Below are 13,154 nucleotides of genomic sequence, written 5' to 3'. Positions count from 1 at the left end.
CCTGAGAAGTGCAAGCAAACCCCTTACAAAAATTGAAGACTGAATAAAGGCATTAAACGTTTCCAAAAACTTTTATGCTAATATTCCATCTGAAGAATTAGATTCGCGTTTGATGAATATTTTGCGGTCTTCTCAAACATGCTCCCTTTCTTTCCCTCCTAATCTCTGCTGGTTATTCAGATATCGGATGTTATGTGCACTGTTATTTTATTATTTCTGATCTGTCTCTGCAAAATTCTATAAGGCGACTATCCTCGTTCTTCTTTTATAATACTGCAAGTTTCTCTTTCTATGACTCTAACTCGGGTACTCTTTACTAGTACTAATTTAAATTCCTTCAAAAGCAATTACATCAATTTTGAAAGCAAAAGCGTTTTTATTCAGTGCTTGTTCAGGTTCAAGCTCATCTAAAGAGATGCAAGTATATTTAATGAAAGTTATTTTAAGAAACTCTGATAAGAATTCATACTGCACAGAGAGACAATAAGAAAGCCTGCGCAGAAAATATATTGAATGATGAATTCAGTACTCTTTTAAGTCTTTAAAAATTTCAAAATTATCATATTGGATATCAACTTTCAAGCGAGTCAAAATATTAACTTGACTAAAATATTATATTTATTATGTATTGGAAAATATAATGATAAGATGCAAGGTAGTTAAACTCGGACGGTCTATGTAGTTGACGCTGTTTTACTTTCTAAGTGTGCGCAAACTAATCAACCCATTCTAAAATTCAGAAGAATCAGACAGAAGACCAGGAGAAGCAAACAGAAATTAAAAACTACTTCAACGGAGATGCATTATTTTAAGAATTATGACGTTTAACCATCCGCTTTTGGGAAATAGTTTAACGGAATGCAAAAGAACTGCAATGACTGTTTTTAGCGTGAATAGCTAAGAACAGTCATTGCAATTCTTTGATCAGATTCAGAGAACTTGTATCGATACGAACTAAACATTACAATCTTTGTGAATTAGGACTGCAAGCCTGAAAGTCACCGATATAACTCTTTGGTGGTCGTGTGTGCTTAATGCATGATATAATTAAAGAAAATAAGAGTAGACAATCTCCTATAACAAAAGAATATATTAAATACTAAATTATAATTTAAATTACATTGCAGAGATCCACGCAGAGCTCGAAACACAGTTCATGCTACCGTCGCGTACAGTTGTCTCACGAGAAGTCTGAGTGAGTAATGACGTCGCTTTGCTGCTCCGATTAAGAACTGGATTTTACACGTGGCGCCATCTCATGAGTAGAAGTTGAAGTATCTGTCGGAACGCCACAATACTCCCCCCCCCAAGTACCATCGGTACGTTATAAGTACTTTGGGTTAAATTTAACCTTTTTTCCAGATCTAGTAGTTTTAGGTTGCTCTTTAACGGGATGTAAGCTTTCTTCCGGGAGTGATGTTGATGAGGAAGTTGTTGGATCTTGCATTAGAAATGCTGGTTTGAGACGATCGATTCCAATCACTGATTGTTTACCATTGCAGATGATGGTGAAATGTTTCGGTGTTCGTTTGACAACTTTGAATGGACCATCATATGAAGGTGTTAAAGTTGGTTTAATTGCATCGTTGCGCACGAATACGTGCGAAGATGTCTCAAGCGCAGGATGTACAAAATAGCTTGGCTGGTTATGCGAAGATGCTGGGGTTGGCGAGATATTGGTCATGGTCTCACGTAAACGTTGAAGGAATGTTGGAGGGTCGATAACTGGAGTAGATTCTGGGTGAAAGAATTCACCTGGCAGACGGAGGGTTGCACCATATAACAGTTCAGCACAAGTGCTACCAATGTCTTCTTTGAATGCTGTGCGAAGACCAAGCAAGACTAGGGGTAAGGCTTCTGTCCAGTGTGTGCTACTGTGGCACTTCAGACCTTGTTTGAGAGATCGGTGAAAGCGTTCCACCATCCCATTTCCAGATGGATGGTATGGTGTTGTGCGAATATGGCGAATGCCAAGAAGAGAGGTGAGGGATGCGAACAAGTGACATTGAAATTGTCGGCCTTGGTCAGTAGTGATAGTGGTGGTGGTAGGCATGCCAAATCTTGAAAGCCACTGGGAGATGAATGCTCGAGCTACAGTTTCAGCGGATATATTTTCAATAGGAATGGCTTCATGCCATCTTGTGTACCGATCAATATAAGTGAGGAGGTAAGTATAACCATTTGAAGGAGGCAATGGGCCAACCAAGTCTAAGTGCACATGATCAAAGCGTCTTGCTGGAAGGTTAAATTGTTGAATGGGACTGTGAGTGTGACGGGATACTTTACACCGTTGACATCTAATACATGAACGAGTCCATTCTGTGATGTCTTGATTCATTGCTGGCCAGACAAATCTGTCTGCGATCAGCTTTTTGGTGGCACGGATTCCAGGATGTGCCAAATTGTGCAAGGCATTAAACACTTCACGTCTAAAATTAACAGGAATATAGGGACGTATTCTATTGTTCTCTATGTCACAGTAAATTTTAAGCGTTGGATCAATGTGCAGCGGTTGTAACTGAAGGGAGGTTTGTGGATTTGAGATTAGGTTCTTGAGTTCCTCATCATGCAATTGAGCTTTTGCAATTTCATAGAAATCTGGGGTAGTGAGGTTGATATTGTTTACCCGAGACAAGGCATCAGCGACACAATTATCAGTACCAGAGACATATCTGATATCTGTACTAAACTGGGCGATGAAATCCGGATGTCGAAGCTGACGAGGAGAACATGAGTCAGAGTTTTTTCTAAAAGCGAAGGTTAATGGTCGATGATCGGTGAAAATGATGAAGTCGTGTCCTTCCAAGTTGTGCCGGAAGTATTTAACAGCACAGTACACAGCAAGTAGCTCTCTGTCATATGTGCTGTATTTCCTTTCTGCAGTAGTAAGTTTTCTGGAAAAGAATGCCATTGGGGAAAGTCCTTTAGTGGTATGGGCTTGAAGCACTGCTCCTATGGCCGTGTCAGATGCATCTACCATTATAGAGAGCTGATCACTAGGTGAGTGATAAGAAAGTGTGGCTGCATTTGCCAGATCGTGTTTGCATTGCACGAATGCTGCAGATGCAGATTCAGTCCAAGGGACAGCTCGTTGATCTTTTTTTTTTTTTTTTTTTTTTTTGCTATTCTTCAGAAACTCAGGTAGGCAGGCTTGTTTTTTTGCGGCATTTGGCAGAAAGCGTCGGTAGAAATTTAACATTGCTAGAAAACGCTTCAGTTCAGAGATGGTTTTGGGCTCAGGTAGGTCGTTAATTGCTTTGACTCTTTCCGGTAAAGGTTTGACTCCATTCTGGGTGATAAAACATCCAAGAAAGGAAACTGAGGGTTGACCAAGTACACATTTGGATGGATTTAGTTTTAATCCATGATCTTTAAGGCGAGTGAAAATCTGACGCAGATGTTGAAAATGTTCTTCCGCATCTGTAGATGCAACCAGGATATCATCAAAATATGGGATGCAGAAATCGAGGCTAGACAGTACTTGGTGTATGAAACGCTGAAATGTTTGGCCAGCATTGCGAAGGCCAAATGGCATATATAAGTACTCAAAGAGACCAAATGGTGTAGTCACTGCGGTCTTGGGAACATCTTCAGCATGCACTGGGATCTGATGATATGCTCTGGCAAGATCGAGGGTAGAAAATATGTTTGTTCCATGAAAAAGATGGGTACAGTCTTGGATATGTGGGACTGGATATCTGTCAGGGACTGTGACGGCATAAGTCGACGATAATCTCCACAAGGCCGCCAGTCACCATTAGACTTTTTAACCATGTGAAGTGGACTGGCCCATGAACTTTTAGATGGGCGAATAGTTCCCTGTGGTAGCATGAATTCAAATTCTTTGCGAGCAGCTTTTAGCATCTCTGGAAAAAGACGACGAGGCTTGGAAAATACAGGTTGGCCATGTGTTTCAATGTGATGATACACTTCTGGCTGATGAGTATGCTGCCCTGATTTGGATGGGTTTAAAATGTCAGGGAATTCTGCTAATAACCGATGAAACCGTGTGCTGCCCGATACAACACTTATGTTGGTAGGTACGTTCGATATGTGAGAAGCTTGGCCCTGTGATGTCAGCTGAGTTGTAGCATCAATTAAGCAATTATTCTTGACATCCACTAGAAGGTGGAAATGTGTCAAGAAGTCGACACCAATAATTGCTTGAGTTACATCCGCAATAATAAATGGCCAGTTGAAAGTCCGGCGCAAGTTTAAATCAAGTGTCAATAGTTTGGTGCCGTAGGTTGCAATTTAGGTACCATTGGCTGCATACAGTACAAGTTTATTAAGTTGGTGAGCATTTGTTTTAGTTCTCGGGAGCACTGATATGTCAGCTCCAGTATCTACTAGAAAACATAACTGAGCTGAACGATCAGCCAGTACTATTCTGTCGATGTGGCGGACATTCTGTTGCCCAGCAGAAGACCGCCCATTTAGTTTCCCGCTTGTTCAAAAGTGCATGGAGGGACACACTTGCGAGCTTGAGCGCCAAAATTCATATGATAAAAACATATGGCACTTGTGGGTTCTTTGTACTGCGTTCGAGTATTGTGACGAGATTGACTCCTGCTTCGGGCACGAAATTTATTACGTGGGCCCTGATTTGATCGATTGTATCTCCGTGAAGAATGAAGACTTGTAGAGAGTTCAGATACTGTTTTGGTCAATTCAGCCACTTGTTGTTCGAGGGATGAACTGGAAGGTGCAACATTAGCAGCACTGACATAAGCTGGAGTAACAAGTTCATTAATTTTATCAGCCATTGCTGCTAAACGGGTTAGATCTTCATTGGAAGCAGCAAGAATTATTTGTATGTTATTAGGGAGACGCGAAAGCCATAGTGACTTCAACAAGTCGTCACTAAAATGGCTTCCTGCCAGATCACGCATTCGTGACAGCAAGTATGAAGGTCGCTGATCTCCAAGTTCCAAGTCCTTGTAGTAAAGTACGTATTTTTGAAGATTCACTATCTGAATAGATTTCAATGAGCCGCTGTTTCAGTTTGGAGTATTTATCACAATCAGGTGGTTTGAGAATTAAGTCATGCACTGAATTCAGAATATCAGACTCAATTGCTGCAACTACATGGTTGAATTTTGTAGAATCCTCACTAATGCGAGCGATAGAAAATTGTGCTTCGATCTGAGCGAACCACAATGAAGGATTATTTTTCCAGAAAGGCGGTGGCTTCACCGCAACGCGTGTGATTTGTGGCTCTGGTGGAATATCGTCGGGCATACTGATAGATAATTTTCACTTTAATTAATAAACCCTTAACAGCAGAAATATTGTAGCCTGAGGATACACTATTGATATTTTACCATGATAACAATAAATATTTTAACCATGCAGAAAAAATTTACGTAACGATACACACACAAATAAGACAGGGTCAGCAATTACACACACAAATAATATTTTACCGAAATGCATTTGAAAAGAAACCCCTATTTGAGAAAAAAAATGATGCGTTCATTTTGTATTGCGCACACACAATATCACCACTTCACACTGTTAAGGCACTTTCGAAGGAAAAAGGAAATCACTCCTGTAGCACATGGGAAAAAAATTCACTACTTTCGAACACTGAGGGAAGAATTTTGCCGTTGCAGAAAAATTACTGATGTAGCACATTTAGCGAAAATCACTCTTGTATCACATTTGTCACAAAAGTTGAATGATCGAAGAATTATTGCACGACTGGCGAAGTCAGCGGAACGGAACAGATCACATTGATGATTTGCTGATGCTCCTTGCGATGATATGCACGACTTTGAAAAAAACACAAGCAATATATATCAATACTTCTAGAAATAATTGAAGTGGTACGTTGTAGCATACGTTTAATGTCCATATTCGTTGTTATTTTAAGTCAGTTCTTCAGAATGCCTTGGATGCACGTGGCTTAGGGTCGTTGAAAATCCATTGTCAGCAGCGTGCTCAGTCAAAAGGTCACCACTTTTGGTGGTCGTGTGTGCTTAATGCATGATATAATTAAAGAAAATAAGAGTAGACAATCTCCTATAACAAAAGAATATATTAAATACTAAATTACATTGCAGAGATCCACGCAGAGCTCGAAACACAGTTCATGCTACCGTCGCGTACAGTTGTCTCACGAGAAGTCTGAGTGAGTAATGACGTCGCTTTGCTGCTCCGATTAAGAACTGGATTTTACACGTGGCGCCATCTCATGAGTAGAAGTTGAAGTATCTGTCGGAACGCCACAACTCCATAGTAGTGAATAATTAGTGCAAAGCTGAAAGATAGTTCGCTACAGCAAAGAAATACTGGGATGCTGAATAGTGGTAATCTATCTTGTTCACAACTGATACAATCAGATAATCAAGGCATTTCATCTCACGTGAGAAAGAAAAGAGCAGTAACCCTTGAATTTAGTGAGAATAAGAATTTTAGCTTGGGAAATCCCAAGTATTTGGTCAATAAATTCATTGACGATTACAGGGCCTGAATCAATATAAGCGATAGTTTACTTTTAAAGGTAAATTAAACTGGCGTACAGATAGAAAGAAATTCGATCATGATCAGTCACATCAATTTGAAAATAGTATAATAAAACAATACAAAAAAATCTGAAAGGTTTCAGATTTTAAATTACGTCCAAAGGGGCGTTTTCTTAACGTTTTATGTGTTACCTTTATTTATTAAATATCATGTTCTTTGCACTTAAACCATAAAATTCAGTTCAATAGCAATATCGCAAAATAATTTTAAAATGAAAGCATATCTTTAGAATTTCCGACACACAGTTCCGCGCGCTGGAGTTAAAAAGGTCCCTCCCCGTTGAGTGCTGTCATTGCTCGCTTTGAAATCCTTGATTTTGTTAATCAAAAATTCTTTAAAGTTTTACAAAATATGAAATCGATCATAAAACAAATTTCAAATTTTGTTTTCCGCATGCCCATATTCGTAGGCGTCATTACGTCATTCAAAATTCGATGGCTCTATGTAGCGTTGTTTTATCACAATGCGAGAAATATACATACATTTATGCATATTTTTCATTATTTAATTTCTTCAAATATAATGCAGGACTCTTAACATTTGGTGGCAACAGTTTGAAAAGTGAAACGGACATTTATAGTGATTCAACGCACGAAAAAATAGTCCTTCAGGCTCAAAGCTCCTTTGGACTAAAAATTTCACTCATGCTTAATATAGAACATCAAGATGAAATTATAACAAAAATATACGCCTAATATTCGTCAGCATTTTACTTAAATGATAATTTACTAGGTTGTTGTTGAATACGCACTTGTCTGACCTATAGTCAGCCCAAGCCTACGAAATTCCTTGTGGCAAAGAGCGCAAGATACGTCTGTCGTTGGAAGCAGCCTTGAGCAGCTTACAAGTAACAGTGCGAATTAGCTCAGTTCCGCCCCGAATTATATTAAAGAGAACCTGGGGGAACGTGTACGAGGGTCTCCAACTACTCTTTCCCTACCACCAATCCCTCGAGAGGGCTTTCGACTCGCCGCATATTTCGAGTGCCCCCATGCTGCACGGACACTACACATTTACAAACATCCATGCCTTCTTAGAACTCGGGTCCTTCGGCACGGCAGTCAGCGACGCTAACCGGTTAGGCGGCCATTTACTAGGTAAAGCTGAAATAAAACCTCAAGCCTTGTTACTGAAATGAATGTTCTGTCTAATTTATTGCTAGAATAAACGCAAATAAGTTGGTATCTCAAAGTGAAATATTGAGCAATCGTTTCAGGCTATTTTATGTTATTAAGAATACTTAAAATCACTAAATGAGGTTATATAGCTAATACACACTTCTGTTAACTGATCACAACAAGGAAGGTCTCTCAGTTTTTCTGAAAAATATATACGTAGCTCTAAATGCAGTTTGAAAGTCTGGGAAAATTAAAATGCAATTTTGAAAATAAGTTAAAGTAGCCAAACTGATCGATTCACTCAAATGATAAATGAAGAGATAAAAAGGGTAAGAACATGTTTAGGTTGTCAATAGACAATAACTTAGAATGAAAAGGTTAAGTCGAATCGACAGAAATTTGATTTTTGAAAAATTAGACCAGAATGCAATGTAGGCTATTGTGGAAAGATGCCTTCTACTGAATAATCACTCTACGGAAATACGAAAAGTACGCACTTCACGTGATAATAAATAGTCTACGAATTGAATGACTACGTACACCCTACGAACTGACTGTATGACACAAATGAGATGTAGTAAAAATGATAAAAGCAGTAATCTATTTTACATCAGCTGCAGTTAGCGACTTGAACCAAATTACAAATTTTAGAAATGCAAGCAATTAGCAGCTGACTGATAAAACTGCTGAAAGCTAGTAGTTCGACTTGCCGCATAACCATAGATAAAAAAAGCATGCTTCGTTTCCACTAGTCTGGGTACGAACGCGTTGTGTATGTGGTTCTCTGATCAGCGAACGAATTGAGTGTGATTGATATCTATGACGGATTGCGTGGAGACAAACCATGTTCAACTTTTATCCGTATATTAGCAGATGCGTTGGGGTCACATGGTAAAAGAGGAGCAATCAGACTGTGTGAGCAAAACCTAATGGCGGCAGAAGCTACCTTCTGCCAATTTCAGGACGCTGAATCTATATAGCCAAGACCCTTGACATGGTCGACCAAGATCCACAACGACGAATGAGGGTCGTTACTTGGCACTTTCAAGGCGGCAACACAGGACTGCTACAGCTTCACAACTAACACGTGAGCTGTACGCTGCCACTGGAACCCGAGTTTTATGGTTTTCAGTTGCTCGAAGGCTTCATGAGACAGGGCTGTATACCAGAAGACCCGCTGTTTGCGTCCCACATATTGCAACACTCAAGACGCATTCAGTGTGGTGCAAACATCATGCACCTTGGATCACACTTCTTCACAGCAACGTGCTTTTTACAGACGAGTCGAGATTCAGACTGGATACTGATTCTCGGCGTATCTGTATATGGAGAACGCCTGGAACATACTATCTGTCCCTCATCAGGGAAAAGGATCATAACGGTGCTAGAGGTATAAGAATTTGGGAAAGCATTATGTTGGACAGCCACACACCCCTACATGTGTCTGACACACTTCCTGACTGCTGTGAGGTATAGAAAGGAGATCTAACAGCCCCACATTCGACTTTTCAGGGCAGCAGTTGGTTATAGGTTCCTGTTAATGGACAAGGCGCTTCCGTGTACTGTTCGGCTTGTCGACAACTACCTGCAAAGTGAAGACATTAGCCGCACGGATTGGGTAGCCAAATCTCCTATAGAACATGTCACGGATGCTCTTTGGAGGGAAAATTCATCTCGCCATCCATTCTGAGAATCATCCCGGAGCTAAAAACTGCTTTGCTGCAGGAGAGTGTTCGACTGCCACAGGAATTCCTAAAATGTCTCCAGCCCAGTATGCCGTCATGCTGCGCGACCTGTCTGGCTGTGAAAGGGAGCCATACTCCACATTAGGCTCATTTTAAGTTCGAGATCACAACGTGGATTTTGGACATCCCTGCACTATGAGCTTTAATGAGTATCATGCGCACAATAAAGTGACTTTTAAACGATGCTTCTTCTGCTATAAGTGTACACTGAGAAAAAAAAAAGAAAAAAAAAAAAAAAAGTACAGTTCTATATCTTCCGTTTTACTGGGCCGATTGGTAAAATTCAAATTGCGTTTTTCATGTCACGAAAGCGCGATTTAGGATATATATTAGATTTATATACAGCATTGTTCTAACATAGGTATTTTGATACAAAATCGGACTTTTTCTGAAATAGCATACCAATTTTTTCCACATTTCGATTCTACGACTCAAATTATGCCTACATATTAAATTTTGTAAAATTTGGTGCGAAATTTACGGAGAAATTAAAAAATGTTTCTTGGCGACATTTTTTTTCAGTTTGCGCCAAGAATAATTGGCGAACTTCTTAATATATGGCAGCCAAATTTCCTTTCCCTTCCATTATGTCGGAGCGGAAAAAAAAGACTCCTCGTTCCTTCTTTTTTACACTGTGCATGAGCAGGGAAAAAGTTACATCGTTCTTACTTTCAAATAATTTTAGCAAAGTGTTTTAGCAAATGTGGTTTACATTTGATGTTTTATCGCTTTCAACAAATATGCCAATTTCAAAACACATATAAATTCACATATATTTTAAAACATAAAAAACTAATTTTTTGCAGGTATATTTAGAAATACATATGCTTTAAGATGACAGTAAAATTTTTATAGATTATAATTCAAAATGTTTTTTGAAAAATTTATAAAAATTATTTGAAAATACAAATTTTAAAAATGAATCATAAAAACTGGGTGAATTTTATTTGGAATGAACTTGAACTTCGAAATGTGAAAGGAAGAATCAAATAAGTTTAATTAAAAAAAAAGAGATTAATAAATATAAACCAAACTCGATTAACATTGAGAAGCTCAAATTTTGAGACCTAATTTTTCAAAAACTTCTCGTGCGATTTTTACAAAACTTGGTAGTTTGGCGTAATTTCAGTTGTAGAATCGAAATATGAAAAAAAAAAAAAAAAAAAAAGTGTTATTTTAGAAAAAGTCCGATTTTATGACAAAATATCTATATTGTAACTATGCTATATATAAATCGAATACATATCTTAAGTCGCCTTTTGGAGACATTAAAAACGGAAGTTGAATTTCGTCAATCGGCCCAGTAGAACAGAGGATATAGAAACTGTCCCATTCCCCCACCCCCCTTGCACAGTGTACATTCATATCAAATTTCATCAATACTTTTCAGAAATTCGACATAACGTGCCAATTCTCTTAATTTTGCACGAGTGTATATATATATTCCAATTTTTTTTTAGCCCAAAGGGATTTGAGTCCCGAAGGACTATTACTTTCGTTTTGGCAGTTTGCTTCGGACACCTATAAATGTCGGTTCACTTTTCAAACTTTTGTCACAAAGTGCTAGTGTTCTGCATTATATTTGAAGAAATTAAATGATGAAAAATCTGCATAACTGTAGTAAATTTCTCTCATTGTGATATGTATGTGTATTTCTCGCATTGTAATAAAACAACGGTATCTAGAGCCATATAATTTTGAATAACGTAATCCTACTGCGAATATGGGCATCTGAAATCTTAAATTTTGTTTAATTAACGATTTCATATTTTGTAAAACTTTAACGAATTTTTGAGTAACAAACTGAGCGATTTAAAAGCGAGCAATGGCAACACTCTACGGGGGGGGGACTTTTTATCTCTAGTGCGTCGAACTGTGTAGTGTATCGGAAATTCTAATGATATGCTCATTTTAAAATTATTTTGCGACATTGCTATTGAACTAAATTTTATGGTTTAAGTGCAAAGAACTTATGGTTTAAGTGCAAAGAAAAGAAAGTTTGTGTGTTACCTTTATTTAATAAATAATTTAATAAATATTTAATAAATAAATAAATAAAGGTAACACACAACATTAAAAAAACGCCCCTTTGGACTGAAATTTGAAACATTTCAGATTTCTTTTTTTTTTTACTGTTTTGTATATTATTTTTTACATGTTTTTTGGGAAACTTTATTTCATACTGAAACTAAATTCTACTTTAATTTATCAATTTTACATTGGCAGAGTTTGCACATTTTTGCCTTTTCCATGATTTTTCAGAATTCTTTAATCGTTTACTTGGTTTGCTTGTACATTTCGCCAACTCGGTTTTACTAGTTTTTTATATGATGCATCTGTTTTGAATCATGTCAGAAACTACTGGTTTAATGTATATTCACTTTTGTTTCCCTGGAACTTCCAGTTTGCAAAAACTTGATGCCCGTTCATTCACCTATATTTTTTAGCATTTTATGAATTTCTCCTAAATCTAAATTTAAAAATTTTATTTCAGAATTATACTTAACAATTTCATATTGATGAAAATTGGGCAGTTTTGCTTTTTTTTTTTTTGGTTTTAGGTTCCACATTTGTATTTTTTCAATGATTTGTACAATATACCATTCTGCATTTATAAGTCACTAGTTTAAAAATTTCTAGTTTTACACAAATTTTTCCCTTATTAGATATTATATATATTTAACTTTGTATACTGTGCAACTAATTTCGAATCATGTTGGAGCAAGTTGTCATATTTTATCCTTAAAAAAATTATTTCGCTTATTCTCGTTTAATTATACTCTTTTAATTTTTAATATATTTTTTGAAATTTGTTTTTCATCCATACGTATATCAGAAACATGGTTCGGCTCAAAATTCCTTCATATGTTCCTTGATAAAGACCAAAGAATTTTTAACTATTATTTAATATTGTGAATTATATATATATATGCGTGTATATATGTATGTGTGAGTGTATGCATATATCGCACTTAAATTTGTAACTCGCTGATAAAGATGCCAAGGAAAATGTAGAACTTTTCTTTTATGATCTTTTACATGATTTCCCTTTCATTTTTTAAACTACAGTATGCAACTATGCACATACTTTTTTTTATTACAAAAATTAAAGAGTTCAAGGTTGTGAGACTTTCCTTGTCAGCTATTTTAATCGGTCCCTGTCACTTTTAAAGCAATAATTTAATTTTGAAGTGTATTAGTAGCTATATGATGAAAGAAAAAGTCTGTTACAGAACCAATCTTTTCTACTCCAGAAATTTAAAATTTGATGAAAAAGTTCCATTTGCATATGTATAGCCATAATTAAGATGTCTGGCAAAATGCTGATATTAAGGTTAGGTTATTAGAAAAATATTCGATAGCAATCTTCATTCTAAACAACAACAACAGAAAGACTTAATTCTTTCTAAGGCAAGGTTGCTTTGATACTAGACAAAACAAAAATTATTTAATCTTTCCTTTGCCTGCTTCGAAATTTTTTGAAAAACTTTCATCTATCCATTCAGATCCTCCAGCAGTCTAAAACAGATTAATGAGGAATTCAGAGATGAAACAGAACAATTTCAATGACATCCGATGCTTCACTCCCAAGCAAATACTTATGGCTCATTAAGACTCAGTTTATTTCTCAAGTATTAATCACTTTCAGAGGATTCATTTTATCTTGAATTAAACTATATATGTAATATTGTATAAAACTCGGATTAAATGCAGTTAAATGTTGCATTCATATTTAATGAAACCTGTTTGTAGAATAATGGCT

Source organism: Stegodyphus dumicola, chromosome X2 (assembly GCF_044657685.1).
Source record: "Stegodyphus dumicola isolate Sdum_Otavi_A_Nest chromosome X2, ASM4465768v1".
NCBI classification, from domain to species: Eukaryota; Metazoa; Arthropoda; class Arachnida; order Araneae; family Eresidae; genus Stegodyphus; species Stegodyphus dumicola.
Note: the sequence above shows the minus strand (reverse complement) of the source record.